Source organism: Heptranchias perlo, chromosome 21 (assembly GCF_035084215.1).
Source record: "Heptranchias perlo isolate sHepPer1 chromosome 21, sHepPer1.hap1, whole genome shotgun sequence".
Classification (NCBI taxonomy): domain Eukaryota; kingdom Metazoa; phylum Chordata; class Chondrichthyes; order Hexanchiformes; family Hexanchidae; genus Heptranchias; species Heptranchias perlo.
Window position 1 is genome coordinate 45,291,991 of NC_090345.1, and position 17,481 is coordinate 45,309,471.

The window sequence follows — 17,481 nt, forward strand, 5'->3', positions numbered from 1 at the left end:
ACTGTCCACTCCCCCAGCATTGCTCACTCTCTGTCCCGACTGTCCACTCCCCAGCATTGCTCACTCTCTGTCCATACTGTCCACTCCCCCAGCATTGCTCACTCTCTGTCCCGACTGTCCACTCCCCAGCATTGCTCACTCTCTGTCCCTACTGTCCACTCCCCAGCATTGCTCACTCTCTGTCCATACTGTCCACTCCCCCAGCATTGCTCACTCTCTGTCCATACTGTCCACTCACCCAGCATTGCTCACTCTCTGTCCCAACTGTGCACTCTCACAGCATTGCTCACTCTCTGTTCATACTGTCCTCTCCCCGAGCATTGCTCACTCTCTGTCCATACTGTCCACTCACCCAGCATTGCTCACTCTCTGTCCCAACTGTGCACTCTCACAGCATTGCTCACTCTCTGTTCATACTGTCCACTCCCCAGCATTGCGCACTCTATGTCCAGACTGTCCACTCCCCCAGCATTACTCACTCTCTGTCCACACTGTCCACTCCCCCAGCATTGCTCACTCCCTGTCCCTACTGTCCACTCCCCCAGAATTGGTCACGCTCTGATCATACTGTCCACTCCCCCAGCATTGCTCACTCTCTGTCCACACTGTCCACTCCCCAGCATTGCTCACTCTCGGTTCATACTGTCCACTCCCCAGCATTGCTCACTCTCTGTCCCAACTGTCCACTCCCCCAGCATTGCTCACTCACTGTCCATACTGTCCACTCCCCCAGCATTGCTCACTCTCTGTCCATACTGTCCACTCCCCCAGCATTGCTCACTCTCTGTCCATACTGTCCACTCCCCCAGCATTGCTCACTCTCTGTCCATATTGTCCACTCCCCCAGCATTGCGCACTCTCTGTCCATACTGTCCACTCCCCCAGCATTGCTCACTCACTGTCCATACTGTCCACTCTCCCAGCATTGCTCACTCTCTGTTCATACTGTCCACTCCCCAGCATTGCTCACTCACTGTCCATACTGCCCACTCCCCCAGCATTGCTCACTCCCTGTCCCTACTGTCCACTCCTCCTGAACTGGTCACTCTCTGTTCATACTGTCCACTCCCCCAGAATTGGTCACTCTCTATCCATACTGTCCACTCCCCCAGCATTGCTCACTCTCTGTTCATACTGTCCACTCCCCAGCATTGCTCACTCTCTGTCCATGCTGTCCACTCCCCAGCATTGCTCGCTCTCTGTCCATACTGTCCAGTCCCCCAGCATTGCTCACTCGCTGTCCAAACTGTCCAGTCCCCCAGCATTGCTCACTCTCTGTCCATACTGTCCACTCCCCAGCATTGCTCACTCTCTGTCCATACTGTCCACTCCCCAGCATTGCGCACTCTCTGTCCATACTGTCCACTCCCCCAGCATTGCTCACTCTCTGTCCATACTGTCCACTCCCCCAGCATTGCTCACTCTCTGTCCATACTGTCCACTCCCCAGCATTGCGCACTCTCTGTCCATACTGTCCACTCCCCAGCATTGCTCACTCTCTGTCCAAACTGTCCACTCCCCAGCATTGCTCACTCTCTGTCCATACTGTCCACTCCCCAGCATTGCGCACTCTCAGTCCATACTGTCCACTCCCCCAGCATTGCTCACTCTCTGTCCATACTGTCCACTCCCCAGCATTGCGCTCTCTCTGTCCATACTGTCCACTCCCCCAGCATTACTCACTCTCTGTCCACACTGTCCACTCCCCCAGCATTGCTCACTCCCTGTCCCGACTGTCCACTCCCCCAGAATTGGTCACTCTCTATCCATACGGTCCACTCCCCCAGCATTGCTCACTCTCTGCTCATACTGTCCACTCCCCAGCATTGCTCACTCTCTGTCCATACTGTCCACTCCCCCAGCATTGCTCACTCTCTGCTCATACTGTCCACTCCCCAGCATTGCTCACTCTCTGTCCCTACTGTCCACTCCCCAGCATTGCTCACTCTCTGTCCACACTGTCCACTCCCCAGCATTGCTCACTCTCGGTTAACACTGTCCACTCCCCAGCATTGCTCACTCTCTGTCCACACTGTCCACTCCCCAGCATTGCTCACTCTCTGTCCATACTGTCCATCACTATCTGTCCCTTCTGTCCACACCCGCAGCATTGCTCATTCTGTGTCCCTAATGTCCACTCCTCCAGCATTGCTCACTCTCTGTCCAAACTGTCCACTCCCCCAGCATTGCTCACTCTCTGTCCCAACTGTCCACTCCCCAGCATTACTCACTCTCTGTCCACACTGTCCACTCCCCAGCATTGCTCACTCTCTGTCCAAACTGTCCACTCCCCCAGCATTGCTCACTCTCTGTCCCAACTGTCCACTCCCCAGCATTGCTCACTCTCTGTCCATACTGTCCACTCCCCAGCATTGCTCACTCTCTGTCCCTACTGTCCACTCCCCAGCATTGCTCACTCTCTGTCCATACTGTCCACTCCCCCAGCATTGCTCACTCTCTGTCCCGACTGTCCACTCCCCAGCATTGCTCACCCTCTGTGCATATTGTCCACTCCCCTAGCATTGCTCACTCTCTGTCCATACTGTCCACTCCCCCAGCATTGCTCACTCTCTGTCCATACTGTCCACTCCCCCAGCATTCCTCACTCTCTGTCCATACTGTCCACTCCCCCAGCATTGCTCACTCTCTGTCCATACTGTCCACTCCCCCAGCATTGCTCACTCTCTGTCCATACTGTCCACTCCCCCAGCATTGCTCACTCTCTGTCCATACTGTCCACTCCCCCAGCATTGCTCACTCTCTGTCCCAACTGTTCACTCCCCAGCATTGCTCACTCTCTGTCCATACTGTCCACTCCCCAGCATTGCTCACTCTCTGTCCCTACTGTCCACTCCCCAGCATTGCTCACTCACTGTCCATACTGTCCACTCCCCCAGCATTGCTCACTCTCTGTCCCGACTATCCACTCCCCAGCATTGCTCACCCTCTGTGCATATTGTCCACACCCCCATCATTGCTCACTCTCTGTCCATACTGTCCACTCCCCAGCATTGCTCACTCTCTGTCCATACTGTCCACTCCCCCAGCATTACTCACTCTCTGTCCACACTGTCCACTCCCCCAGCATTGCTCACTCCCTGTCCCTACTGTCCACTCCTCCTGAACTGGTCACTCTCTGTTCATACTGTCCACTTCCCAGAATTGGTCACTCTCTATCCATACTGTCCACTCCCCCAGCATTGCTCATCTCTATTATTACTGTCCACTCCCCAGCATTGCTCACTCTCTGTCCCTATTGTCCACTCCCCAGCATTGCTCACTCTCTGTCCCTACTGTCCACTCCCCAACTTTGCTCACTCTCGGTTCATACTGTCCACTCCCCAGCATTGCTCACTCTCTGTCCCTAATGTCCACTCCCCAGCATTGCTCACTCTCTGTCCCTACAGTCCACTCCCCAGCATTGCTCACTCTCTGTCCACACTGTCCACTCCCCCAGCATTGCTCACTCCCTGTCCCTACTGTCCACTCCTCCTGAACTGGTCACTCTCTGTTCATACTGTCCACTCCCCCAGAATTGGTCACTCTCTATCCATACTGTCCACTCCCCCAGCATTGCTCACTCTCTGTTCATACTGTCCACTCCCCAGCATTGCTCACTCTCTGTCCCTAATGTCCACTCCCCAGCATTGCTCACTCTCTGTCCCTACTGTCCACTCCCCAGCTTTGCTCACTCTCGGTTCATACTGTCCACTCCCCCAGCATTGGTCACTCTCTGTCCAAACTGTCCACTCCCCAGCATTGCTCACTCTCTGTCCATACTGTCCATCACTCTCTGTCCCTTCTGTCCACACCCGCAGCATTGCTCATTCTGTGTCCCTACTGTCCACTCCCCCAGCATTGCTCACTCTCTGACCCAACTGTCCACTCCCCCAGCATTGCTCACTCTCTGTCCATACTGTCCACTCCCCAGCATTGCTCACTCTCTGTCCACACTGTCCACTCCCCAGCATTGCGCACTCTCTGTCCATACTGTCCACTCCCCAGCATTGCTCACTCTCTGTCCACACTGTCCACTCCCCCAGCATTGCTCACTCTCTGTCCACACTGTCCACTCCCCCAGCATTGCTCACTCTCTGACCACACTGTCCACTCCCCCAGCATTGCTCACTCTCTGACCCAACTGTCCACTCCCCAGCATTGCTCACTCTCTGTCCATACTGTCCACACCCCAGCATTGCTCACTCTCTGACCATACTGTCCACTCCCCCAGCGTTGCTCACTCTCTGTCCATACTGTCCACACCCCAGCATTGCTCACTCTCTGTCCATACTGTCCACTCCCCCAGCATTACTCACTCTCTGTCCACACTGTCCACTCCCCCAGCATTGCTCACTCCCTGTCCCGACTGTCCACTCCCCCAGAATTGGTCACTCTCTATCCATACGGTCCACTCCCCCAGCATTGCTCACTCTCTGCTCATACTGTCCACTCCCCAGCATTGCTCACTCTCTGTCCATACTGTCCACTCCCCCAGCATTGCTCACTCTCTGCTCATACTGTCCACTCCCCAGCATTGCTCACTCTCTGTCCCTACTGTCCACTCCCCAGCATTGCGCACTCTCTGTCCATACTGTCCACTCCCCCAGCATTACTCACTCTCTGTCCACACTGTCCACTCCCCCAGCATTGCTCACTCCCTGTCCCAACTGTCCACTCCTCCTGAACTGGTCACTCTCTGGCCATACTGTCCATCACGATCAGTCCCTTCTGTCCACACCCGCAGCATTGCTCATTCTGTGTCCCTAATGTCCACTCATCCAGCATTGCTCACTCTCTGTCCCTACGATCCACTCCCCAGCATTGCTCACTCTCTGTTCATACTGTCCACAATTCCAGCATTGCTCACTCTCTATCCATGCTGTCCACTCCCCCAGCATTGCCCACTCTCTGTCCCTACTGTCCACTCCCCCAGTATTGATCACTCCCTGTCCATACTGTCCACTCACCCAGCATTGCCCACTCTCTGTCCATACTGTCCACTCCCACAGCATTGCTCACTCTCTATCCATGCTGTCCACTCCGCCAGCATTGCTCACTCTCTGTCCCCACTGTCCGCTCCCTCAGCATTGCTCACTCTCTGTCCATACTGTCCACTCCCCGAGCATTGCTCACTCTCTGTTCATACTGTCCACTCCCCCAGCATTGCTCACTCTCTGTTCATACTGTCCAATCCCCAGCATTGCTCACTCTCTGTCCCTACAGTCCACTCCCTCAGCATTGCTCACTCTCTGTCCATACTGTCCAATCCCCAGCATTGCGCTTTCTCTGTCCATACTGTCCACTCCCCCAGCATTGCTCACTCACTGTCCATACTGTCCACTCCCCCAGCATTGCTCACTCTCTGTCCCCACTGACCACTCCCCCAGCAATGCTCACTCTCTGTCCATACTGTACACTCCCGTAGCATTGCTCACTCTCTGTCCATACTGTCCAATCCCCAGCATTGCGCTTTCTCTGTCCCTAGTTTCCACTCCCCCAGTATTGCTCACTCACTGTCCATACTGTCCACTCCCCAGCATTGCTCACTCTCTGTCCATACTGTCCACTCCCCAGCATTGCTCACTCTCTGTCCCTTCTGTCCACTCCCCAGCATTGCTCACTCTCTGTGCATACTGTCCACTCCCCCAGCATTGCTCACTCTCTGTCCATACTGTCCATTCCCCCAGCATTGCTCACTCTCTGTCACTACTGTCCACTCCCCCAGCATTGCTCACTCTCTGTCCATACTGTCCATCACTCTCCGTTCATACTGTCCACACCCCCAGCATTGCTCACTCTCTGTCCCTGCGATCCACTCCCCCAGCATTGCTCACTCTCTGTCCATACTGTCCACTCCCCCAGCATTGATCACTCTCTGTCCATACTGTCCACTCCCCCAGCATTGCTCACTCTCTGTCCCTACTGTACACTCCCCGAGCATTGCTCACTCTCTGTTCATACTGTCCACTCCCCGAGCATTGCTCACTCTCTGTTCATACTGTCCACTCCCCCAGCATTGCTCACTCTCTGTCCATACTGTCCACTCCCCCAGCATTGATCACTCTCTGTCCATACTGTCCACTCCCCCAGCATTGCTCACTCTCTGTCCCTACTGTACACTCCCCGAGCATTGCTCACTCTCTGTTCATACTGTCCACTCCCCGAGCATTGCTCACTCTCTGTTCATACTGTCCACTCCCCCAGCATTGCTCACTCTCTGTCCCTACAGTCCACTCCCTCAGCATTGCTCACTCTCTGTCCATACTGTCCAATCCCCAGCATTGCCCTTTCTCTGTCCATACTGTCCACTCCCCCAGCATTGCTCACTCTCTGTCCATACTGTCCACTCCTCCAGCATTGCTCACTCTCGGTTCATACTGTCCACTCCCCAGAATTGCTCACTCTCTGTTCATACTGTCCACTCCCCCAGCATTGCTCACTCTCTGTCCATACTGTCCACTCCCCCAGTATTGCTCACTCTCTGTCCATACTGTCCACTCCCCAGCATTGGTCACTCTCTGTCCATACTTTCCACTCCCCCAGCATTGCTCACTCTCTGTCCATACTGTCCACAACTCCTGCATTGTTCACTCTCTGTCCCTTCTGACCACACCCGCAGCATTGCTCATTCTCTGTCCATACTGTCCACTCCCCCAGCATTGCTCACTCTCTGTCCCTACTGTCCACTCCCCCAGTATTGCTCACTCTCCGTCCCTACTGTCCACTCCCCCAGTATTGCTCACTCTCCGTCCATACTGTCCACTCCCCAGCATTGCTCACTCTCTGTCCATACTGTCCACTCCCCCAGCATTGCTCACTCTCTGTCCCTACAGTCCACTCCCCCAGCATTGATCACTCTCTGTCCATACTGTCCAATCCCCAGCATTGCGCATTCTCTGTTCATACTGTCCACTCCCCGAGCATTGCTCACTCTCTGTTCATACTGTCCACTCCCCGAGCATTGCTCACTCTCTGTTCATACTGTCCACTCCCCCAGCATTGCTCACTCTCGGTTCATACTGTCCACTCCCCAGAATTGCTCACTCTCTGTTCATACTGTCCACTCCCCCAGCATTGCTCACTCTCTGTCCATACTGTCCACTCCCCCAGTATTGCTCACTCTCTGTCCATACTGTCCACTCCCCAGCATTGGTCACTCTCTGTCCATACTGTCCACTCCCCCAGAATTGCTCACTCTCTGTCCATACTGTCCACAACTCCTGCATTGTTCACTCTCTGTCCCTTCTGACCACACCCGCAGCATTGCTCATTCTCTGTCCATACTGTCCACTCCCCCAGCATTGCTCACTCTCTGTCCCTACTGTCCACTCCCCCAGTGTTGCTCACTCTCCGTCCCTACTGTCCACTCCCCCAGTATTGCTCACTCTCCGTCCATACTGTCCACTCCCCAGCATTGCTCACTCTCTGTCCATACTGTCCACACCCCCAGCATTGCTCACTCTCTGTCCCTACTGTCCACGCCCCCAGCGTTGGTCACTCTCAGTCCATACTGTCCACTCCCCCAGTATTGCTCACTCTCTGTACCTACTTTCCACTCCCCCAGTATTGCTCACTCTCCGTCCATACTGTCCACTCCCCAGCATTGCTCACTCTCTGTCCATACTGTCCACTCCCCCAGCATTGCTCACTCTCTGTCTCTGCTGTCCACATCCCTGGCATTGCTCACTCTCTGACGCTGCAGTCTAAAATCCCAAATACTTTCACTCTTTCTCTCCCTTACCTATCACACTTCTTGATGTCCGTTTTATTTTTTCTATCTTCTGCCTTTCGCTTGTTCCCTCTTCTTCTTGTCTCTCATTTTCTGCACTTTGTTTCTGAATCTCCTTCATTTTTGGTGTCCTTTACTTTCTTTTTTTTACTTTTTTTGTGCTCACTCATGCCTGGGATGCTGTTGCTGGGAGATGGACCACTTTCCATTTTGTGCACCCAGTGTTAGCATCAAGCAAAGCCAGGTCAGATTAGTTTGGTTGGATGCAATGTTAAGCTGCCTCCACTATCCCCCAATAATGTGCCTCTGTGCCAATTTGAAAAGAGCTCCCCCTACTGCTCTTGTTTGGTATATTTCCATTTAACACACAAGTCACCTTGTGGCCCATCTGAATAAGAATTCCAATTTAGTTGTCAATTAGAGTCAGTTTGTGTTAGGCCATATCCACTCGGAACTGGATTGAGACTGGTGAACAGAGTAAACCTCGTATTGTCACAAGGGGTGTGTGTGCATGTTGACAAAACCAAATGATGTTTTTGTGAATGGTTGTAATAAACCAGTGGAATATTTGATGTCAGGACTGCTTGGTGTTTGATTCTCCCGTAGGACAATACAGAACAAGTAAAGTGCTGATGTTATGACTCAGGATTAGGATATAATGGCTTGCTGTGAGGAGCAAGGATTTTACTTAGACTGTATCGAGGTTGGTGAGAAGAGGCAGATCTTTGATCTGCTGAGACTTCCAAACAATAGAGCTCTGATCACCTGGGAAGGTACGCCAAATGAGTCTGTCTCTCAGCTGTCTAGCATCTATTGCCACTGTACCAGCTTCCTGTTCTTCATGGGACAGTTTTCAGCATCAGCAGCGTCATCATCAGACTCTGGCATCCTCCCGGACATCTACTATCAGAAGAAAAAGAAAGAAAAAGGGAAAGAAAGCCTCGCATTTATATAACACCTTTCACAACCTCAGGATGTTCCAAAGCGCTTTACAGCCAATGAAGTACTTTTGAAGTGTAGTCACTGTTGTGATATGGGAAATGCGGCAGCCAATTTGCACACAGCAAGGTCCCACAAACACTGTGATAATGACCAGATAATCTGTTTTAGTGATGTTGGTGGAGAGGTCTATATTGGCCAGGACACTGGGGAAAACTCCCCTGATATATTTTGAAATAGTGCCGGGGGATCTTTCACATTCATCTAAGAGGGCAGACAGGGCCTTGGTTTAACATCACATTCAAAAGACAGCACCTCTGACAGTGCTGCACTCCCTCAGTATTGGCACTAGAGTGTCAGCCTAGATTTTGTGCACAAGTCTCTGGAGTGGGACTGTGAACCCATGACCTTCTACCTCGGAGGTGAGAGTGTTACACACTGAGCCAAAGCATGACCTGTCTCCCTTGCTGCAGATTCTAAGTAAGAGCTTTATAACCTAAAATGTAATGAGCTGCCAGAATGTTTACTAGATTGAGGGTGCATTCACATGCCATCTTGGTTTCTAGATCAATTTGTTTCTGAAGTGTTTGGTCCCACTAACCGCGGGGAGGATTTACAGTGTTCTGTTCTGAGCAGGATGCGGGCAGTGAGTGCTGCTCCCGTCACTGATGAGCATTCCTTCTCTCTTCCTTATGGGAGAGCTGGAGGAAGAGAACACACGTCACGTTTAGTAATGCCAATGGCGTATGTAAACAGAGTCAATGGCAGATCGATTTCATCTCCAGATCTGATTGGCCCAGCACCTGGTAACTTCACAGAGCAGCTTGAAACTCAAAGAGCAAAGTTCAGCAGAACTAGGGAGGATTTCTTTCTGACTGAGTATCTGAAATGGCTCCTCAATTGTTTGTCCCTCCTGGGATAATGTTTAAATAATTTCAATGGCTCCAAAATGACCTCACTGACCTACACTGGCTCTCAGTCCGGCAACGCCTCGATTTTAAAATTCTCATTCTTGTTTTCAAATCCCTCCATGGCCTCGCCCCTCCATATCTCTGTAACCTCCTCCAGCCCAACAACCCTCCGAGATCTCTGTGCTCCTCCAATTCTGGTGCATCCCCAATTTTCATCGCTCCACCATTGGCCATCGCTGCCTAGGCCCTAAGCTCTGGAATTCCCTCTCTACCTCTCTCTCCTCCTTTTAGATCCTTCCTTAAAACCTACCTCTTTGACCAAGCTTTTGGTCACCTGTCCTAATATCTCCTTACGTGGCTCAGTGTCAATTTTTATCTGATTACACTCCTGTGAAGTGCCTTGGGACATTTTACTATGTTAAAGCGCTATATAAATGCAAGTTTTTGTTATTGTTGGGTGCGCGTGTGCTGTGCTGCCACCAGAAAACGTCATGAAATCACGACCTCACCGCCAAACGAGTCCCAACAAACTCAGAAAAAAACAGAAAATGCTGGAAACACTCAGCAGGTCAGCAGCATCTGTGGAGAGAGGCAGGCAGGGTTAATGATTCAGGACTACGACCATTCGTCAGGACCAGGGGATGCTACAGATCAACAGTTTATAAAGAGGAACAGAGCCAGAGAAAAGGGGGTGGGGAGAATAAAAAATAGTCTGCGATTATTAGGTGAAGGTCACATGATTCAATGACAGACGTGATAATGCTGTAAGACAAAAGGGGGCAATACTGAGAGAAATTAGAGAAATAAAAGATATACTTGAGACCCAAAGGATATAAGTGGTTGCAGCAGAATAACAGAGGGGGAGGGAAGCTTTGAAAACCTGGCAAAGTGGAGAAGGATTCAGTCGTCCAGGAGTATGGTGGAAGAAAAAGACAGGTTGACCCCAAGGTTGTGGAACATCCTGCCGGCCGTATATTGATAAGGAATCCCATCCCAAGCACCAGTCCACGCCTCCCCATTCCCTGTGGCTCTGGTGCAGCATCCTACATTGCCAGCACCTGCTGTCCAAGAGAAAATGGGAGTGGTGGTTAAGGTCTGAAGTTGTTACGGTCAGTGTTAAGGCTGTAAAGTGCCTAATAGAAAGATGAGGTGCTGATCCTCGAGTTTGAGTTGAGCTTCATTGGAACACTGTCGGAGGCCGAGGACAGAGGGGTCAGAGTGGGAGTGAGACGGGGAATTAAAGGGTCACTCTATTGGACAGAACAGAGGTGTTCAGCAATGCGATCACCCAATCTGAGTTTGGTCTCCCCATTGTAGAGGAGACAGCATCATGAGCAGCAAATGCAGTATACCAAGTTGGAAGAAGTACAAGTAAATCACCATTTCACCCAGAAGGAATGTTTGGGGCCCTGGTCAGTGGGAAGGGAGGAGCTGAAAGGGCAGGTGTCGCATCTCCTGCACTTTCATGGGCAGGTGCCGGGGGAAGGGGAGCAGATGTTGGGGATGTTGGAGGAGTGGGCCAGGGTGTCGCGGAGGGAAGGGTCCCAAGGATCTCAGATTTAGGTTTTGGAGGTGGCAGTATGAACGGGCACTCCAGGCCTGAAGTGAGCTCAGGAGCGATTCGTTCCAAGTTCAGTTGCTGGCGTATGAAAGCGACATGAGAGGCGCAAACAAAGAAATCTAAACAGGCGCCGTGACCAGCAATAAAAAACACTGTCATTCCAAAGAGGGGATGGGCATTAAAAATACTTCCAGCCGTGAATTTACTCCATTGAAGTGAGTTTGCAGCCATGAAATAACTTGTATTTAAATTGAGTGATTTGCACATTCCAAAAAGTCACAAAGTTTTAAAAAGTGGAGAAAACTCTTTCAGAAGAAAGTACAGTCTAATAATAATAAACCATCTTTAAAAATAAACCATCTAAAAATTGTATCTATACAATTTTATTCACACACTATGTCGGAATGACCTTTTAGAATCTTTATTGAGGATCAAAGCTAAAAGAAAGCAGTGGTTAGAGCTTAAGTGACTGAATGACATTCAATTAAAACAGTATTAACACTTCAGGATAAATTTTGTTTAATTTACTCCTACTCAGATGTAACAACATTAGTGACTTTTTTTAATTGGACATCATAATGTCTGACTCCTACTCAAATGTAACTAAATTAAAGACTTTGGGGGTTGATACAGCTTAATTTACTCCTACTGCACTGTAACAACATTAAAGATGCTTTAGGGTAGATACTGTTTCCCATCAATTTTATTTAACAGAAACCTGAGCTTTCAGGCACAGTAATTTGAGAGCATGAAAAATTCATACACCTAGTTTTTTTTTCTATGCAGGAGAATATTAATTTTCTGTATTTTCAAAAATCAAGCACTGCTAAATCTGTCAATTAATGCCCAGCGTGAAACATTAGATGGCACTTACATCTCCATTACCCCTTCACATATAAGATGATATTGTTATTAAAGAAATTGCCTGGTTTGTGTGGCATTTTTATAGATTATCAATCTTTCTGGGGAACTGCATTTTGGAGGAATGCTGACTGGAAGTCATATTTTTAATGATGATTTCTGGTCATGTTTTCAATCATTATTAAGCTTCCTAGTGGGCTGCACAAAGTGGTCTTATTACCAGATGCAAGGCTGTTAATCTGTTAATCTGTATCCCAATCCAACACAAGTGAAAATCAGACACTGTCTCCAATAATATTATATAAAGCGGAACAATAATGAGAAGTGCGTCGAGCGGTTTTGTAGTAAAGTATTCGACTCTCTGACCCAGACGGCCGTGGGTTTGGGAAGTTGAAATTACTACGGGGAGTTTTTGGTGCTTTTTTGACTGAGTTATCGGAGAAGACGGGACAGGAAAGGAGAGTCCTCCGCCTTCAGGACCTAGAAAAGAAATACACATTTAAAAAATAAATAAACAGATGTTATTTAGATTCGGCCAAATCCAAAGCCGATTCTTGTTTAAGTTTAAAGTTAAATTCCAACTGGAAACGTAGATTCCAGTTTGTTTATTGCTATTCCGTCTTCCCAGTGTCAATTTCTGTTTAAAGAATTTAAGACCACTTGAAGTGAGGATCCTAGAACCCTGTTTATTCAGTGTCCAGCGCCCACTCTGTCAGAATCCACTATGTTTTATATCTATTACCTTTGTCCACTGGCCCATATTCTAATCTTCCTCATCGCTTCTATTGACAATTGTAAACAATTTTACAACACCAAGTTATAGTCCAGCAATTTTATTTTAAATTCACAAGCTTTCGGAGGCTTCCTCCTTCGTCAGGTAAATGTTTACCTGACGAAGGAGGAAGCCTCCGAAAGCTTGTGAATTTAAAATAAAATTGCTGGACTATAACTTGGTGTTGTAAAATTGTTTACAATTGTCAACCCCAGTCCATCACCGGCATCTCCACATCGCTTCTATTGACCGAAGAGAAAGGCCGGAGAGAACTGGTTAGTGAGCAGGAGGGTTTAAAAAAAAGCCCGCTCTAGAAGAAATAAAAGATCAGAAGAATTATTAGGAAAGACCAACAAGTGACTCCTCTCCCCTCCCAGCAGAAAACTGAAGAAAGATTAGATTGGGAGGAAGAATAGGCAAGGAAGGCAAACAGAAAGAAAAAATTAAACGAACGCAAGAAAGATTTTTTTTATAGAGTGCTATTAATAAAAGTGTAATAATCTTTTAAAGAACCTTATTAATATAAAGGCGAATTCATACAAGCAGTGAATGTTGAATACTAACTAGAAGTAAAGGAATATACGGAACATTCCTCTGAAAATAAAACTTAATACATTTTCATTCTGTGATATTCCTCAGTTCTTTAAAAGTCCCGAGTGATTGTAAAGTTCGCCTCTTGTTTTTGTGCTAGGAATCTCTGTTAACGTGATGTATGTTGTCATTAACACCATATTAATGTGACTAATAGTTATTACCTCACTGAAATGGGATGAGGAATTTATTCTGTGTGTTTAAAATAGCAACCCAACCAGAGCTAGCTTTCCCCATGGCAACACATGTCTACTAACTGTCCACTCCATAATATTCCACTTTGGGCAAGGGGAGAAAAATCAGCATTCACTAACTGGTAGATACATTTATTTTTCATTTTTAATAAAAGAATGTGAAACTAGACCACGGTTATAACTCGGTGCATCTATTTTTTTAATAAATTCACCTGTGAAGCAGGTCTCTGTGTAACTCACTCACTGTTCCATGGATCGCGTGTAAAAAGATTACATTCAGACACCTGGACCATTGGATGTTACAGATTTAAAAGAGCGCTGTTTTAACATTACCACTATTTAACCTTGCTCAACAATTCTTACACTTACCTGACCTTTGAGGTGGTTTCATTAAGTGGTTAATGAGGGGTGTCAGCTCACAGTGTGGTGACGTGGGACCTGAGAAACTCACCCCTTCTATTGGATATATACTTGAAAAGGAAAATATTTTCAGGACTATGGGGAATGAAGTGGGACTAATTGCAAAGCTCTTTCGGAGGGGGGGTCCCGGTGTCAGTGGTTTGCATGTCTGCAGCATGTTAGCAAGGGTTTTGACACTGTTCCACTCAGCAGACTGGTCAGGAAAGTAAAAGCCCATGGGATCCAAGGGAAAGTGGCAAGTTGGATCCAAAATTGGCTCAGTGGCAGGAAGCAAAGGGTGATGGTCGACGGGTGTTTTTGTGACTGGAAGGCTGTTTCCAGTGGGGTTCCACAGAGCTCAGTACTAGGTCCCTTGCTTTTTGTGGTATATATTAATGATTTGGACTAAATGGTAGGGGGCAAGATTAATAAGTTTTCAGATAATACAAAAATCGGCCTTGTGGTTGATAGTGAGGAGGAAAGCTGTAGACTGCAGGAAGAGATCAATGGACTGGTCGGGTGGGCAGAAAAGTGGCAAATGGAATTCATAGGAACATAGGAACAGGAGTAGGCCATTCAGCCCCTCGTGCCTGCTCCGCCATTTGATAAGATCATGGCTGATCTGTGATCTAACTCCATATCCCTGCCTTTGGCCCATATCCCTTAATACCTTTGGTTGCCAAAAAGCTATCTATCTCACATTAAAATTTAGCAATTGAGCTAGTATCAATTGCCGTTTGCGGAAGAGAGTTCCAAACTGCTACAACCCTTTGTGTGTAGAAATGTTTTCTAATCTCGCTCCTGAGAGGTCTGGCTCTAATTTTTAGACTGTGCCCCCTACTCCTAGAATCCCCAACCAGCAGAAATAGTTTCTCTCTATCCATCCTATCCATTCCCCTTAATATCTTATGAACTTCGATCAGATCACCCCTTAACCTTCTAAACTCTAGAGAATACACCCCCAATTTGTGTAATCTCTCCTCGTAACTTAACCCTTGAAGTCCGGGTATCATTCTAGTAAACCTACGCTGCACTCCCTCCAAGGCCAATATGTCCTTCCGAAGGTGCGGTGCCCAGAACTGCTCACAGTACTCCAGGTGCGGTCTAACCAGGGTTTTGTATAGCTGCAGTATAACTTCTGCCCCCTTGTACTCTAGTCCTCTAGATATAAAGGCCAGCATTCCATTAGCCTTCTTGATTATTTTCTGCACCTGTTCATGACACTTCAATGATCTATGTACCTGAACCCCTAAGTCCCTTTGGACATCCACTGTTTTTAACTTTTTACCATTTAGAAAGTACCCTGTTCTATCCATTTTTGTTCCAAAGTGGATGACCTCACATTTGTCTACATTGAATTCCATTTGCCACAATTTTGCCCATTCACCTAATCTATCAATATCCCTTTGTAATTTTATGTTTTCATCTACACTGCTTACAATGCCACCAATCTTTGTGTCATTGGCAAACTTAGATATGAGACTTTCTATGCCTTCATCTAAGTCGTTAATAAATATTGTGAATAATTGAGGCCCCAAGACAGATCCCTGCGGGACTCCACTAGTCACATCCTGCCAATGTGAATACTTACCCATTATCCCTACTCTCTGTCGCCTTTCGCTCAACCAATTTCCTAACCAAGTCCGTACTTTTCCCTCGATTCCATGGGCTTCTAACTTAGCTAACAGTCTCTTATGTGGGACCTTATCAAATGCCTTCTGGAAGTCCATATAAATAACATCCATTGACATTCCCCTGTCCACTACTTTAGTCACCTCTTCAAAAAATTCAATCAGGTTTGTCAGGCACGACCTACCTTTCACAAATCCATGCTGGCTCTCCCCGATTAACTGAAAATTCTCTAGGTGTTCAGTCACCCTAGCCTTAATTATAGACTCCAGCAATTTCCCCAAAAAAGGTGTTAGGCTAACTGGTATATAATTCCCCGGTTTCCCTCTCTCTCTCCTTTCTTAAAAAGCGGAGTGACATGTGCAATTTTCCAATCTAGAGGGACAGTTCCTGAATCTAGAGAACTATGAAAGATTATAGTTCGGGCATCTGCAATGTGCTCACCTACTTCCTTTAAAACCCTGGGATGATTCAATCCGGAGAAGTGTGAGGTAATGTATTTGGGGAGGACAAACAAAGCAAGAGAATACACAATAAATGGTAGAATACTGAGAAGTGTAGACGAACAGAGGGATCTTGAAGTGTATGTCCACAGATCCCTGAAGGTAGCAGGACAGGTAGATAAGGTGGTTAAGAAGGCATACGGGATAATTTCCTTTATTAGACGAGGCATAGAATATAAGAACAGGGAGGTTATGCTAAAACTGTATAAAACACTAGTAAGGCCAATGCTAGAGTACTGCATCCAGTTCTGGTCACCACATTACAGGAAAGATATGATTGCACTAGAGATGGTTCAAAGGTGATTTACAAGGATGCTGCCAAGACTGGAGAATTTTAGCTATGAGGAAAGAGTGGATAGGCTGGGGTTGTTTTCTTTGGAACAGAGGAGGCTGAGGGGTGATTTAATTGAGGTGTATAAAATTATGAGGGGCCTAGGTAGAATGGATAGGAAGGACCTATCACCTTTAGCGGAGAGGTCAATAACCAGGGGACATATATTTAAGTGATTGGTATAAGTATTAGAGGGGAGCTGAGGAGAAATTTTTTCACCCAGAGGGTGGAGGGGGTCCGGAACGCACCACCTGAAAGGGTGGTAGAGGCAGAAACCTTCATTACATTTAAAAAATACTTGGATATGCACTTGAAATGCCGTAACCTACAAGGCTACGGACCAAGAGCTGGAAAGGGGGATTAGGCTGAATAGCTCTTTCTCAGCCAGTGCAGACATGATGGGCCGAATGGCCTCCGTCTGTGCCGTAAATTTCTATGATTCTATGCTTCTGTGTCTGAGTGGGGTGGGCCTGATGTCTTTTCCTGCCCTACTTTTCGTGTCTTTGTATATAACTAATAGATTGTTACAGTTTGGGATCTCTCCTAATACTTTTGTCTAATGTTCACAATGAAAAGGAACTTTCAATGAGGAGAACAAATTTCTTGTGATCCAGATCCTGCACCCCCACACATGCCATGTCTGAGATAGCATGCCCAGGATTAATAACGACTACCTACCCCCCCACCCCCTGCCCCCACAACCCCAAATTGTTGTATCATTTTCTGCTCCCGCCACAAACTCCGCACCTTGGCTACTGACTCAACATCCCTCCCTGACCACTCTCAGGCTGAACCAGATTGCTCACACCCTTGGTTTGACCCCGAGATGAGTATTTGTTCTTCATTTTCGGGATGTGGCCATCGCTGGCAAGGCCGGCATTTATTGCCCTTCCCTAGTTGCCCTTGAAAAGGTTGAGGTGGGCTTTCCTCTGGAACCACTGCAGTCCATGTGGTGAAGGTGCTCCCCCAATGCTGTTAGGCGGGGAGTTCCAGGATTTTGACCCAGCAACGATGAAGGATCAGCGATGAATGACAAAGTCAGGATGGTGTGTGATTTGGAG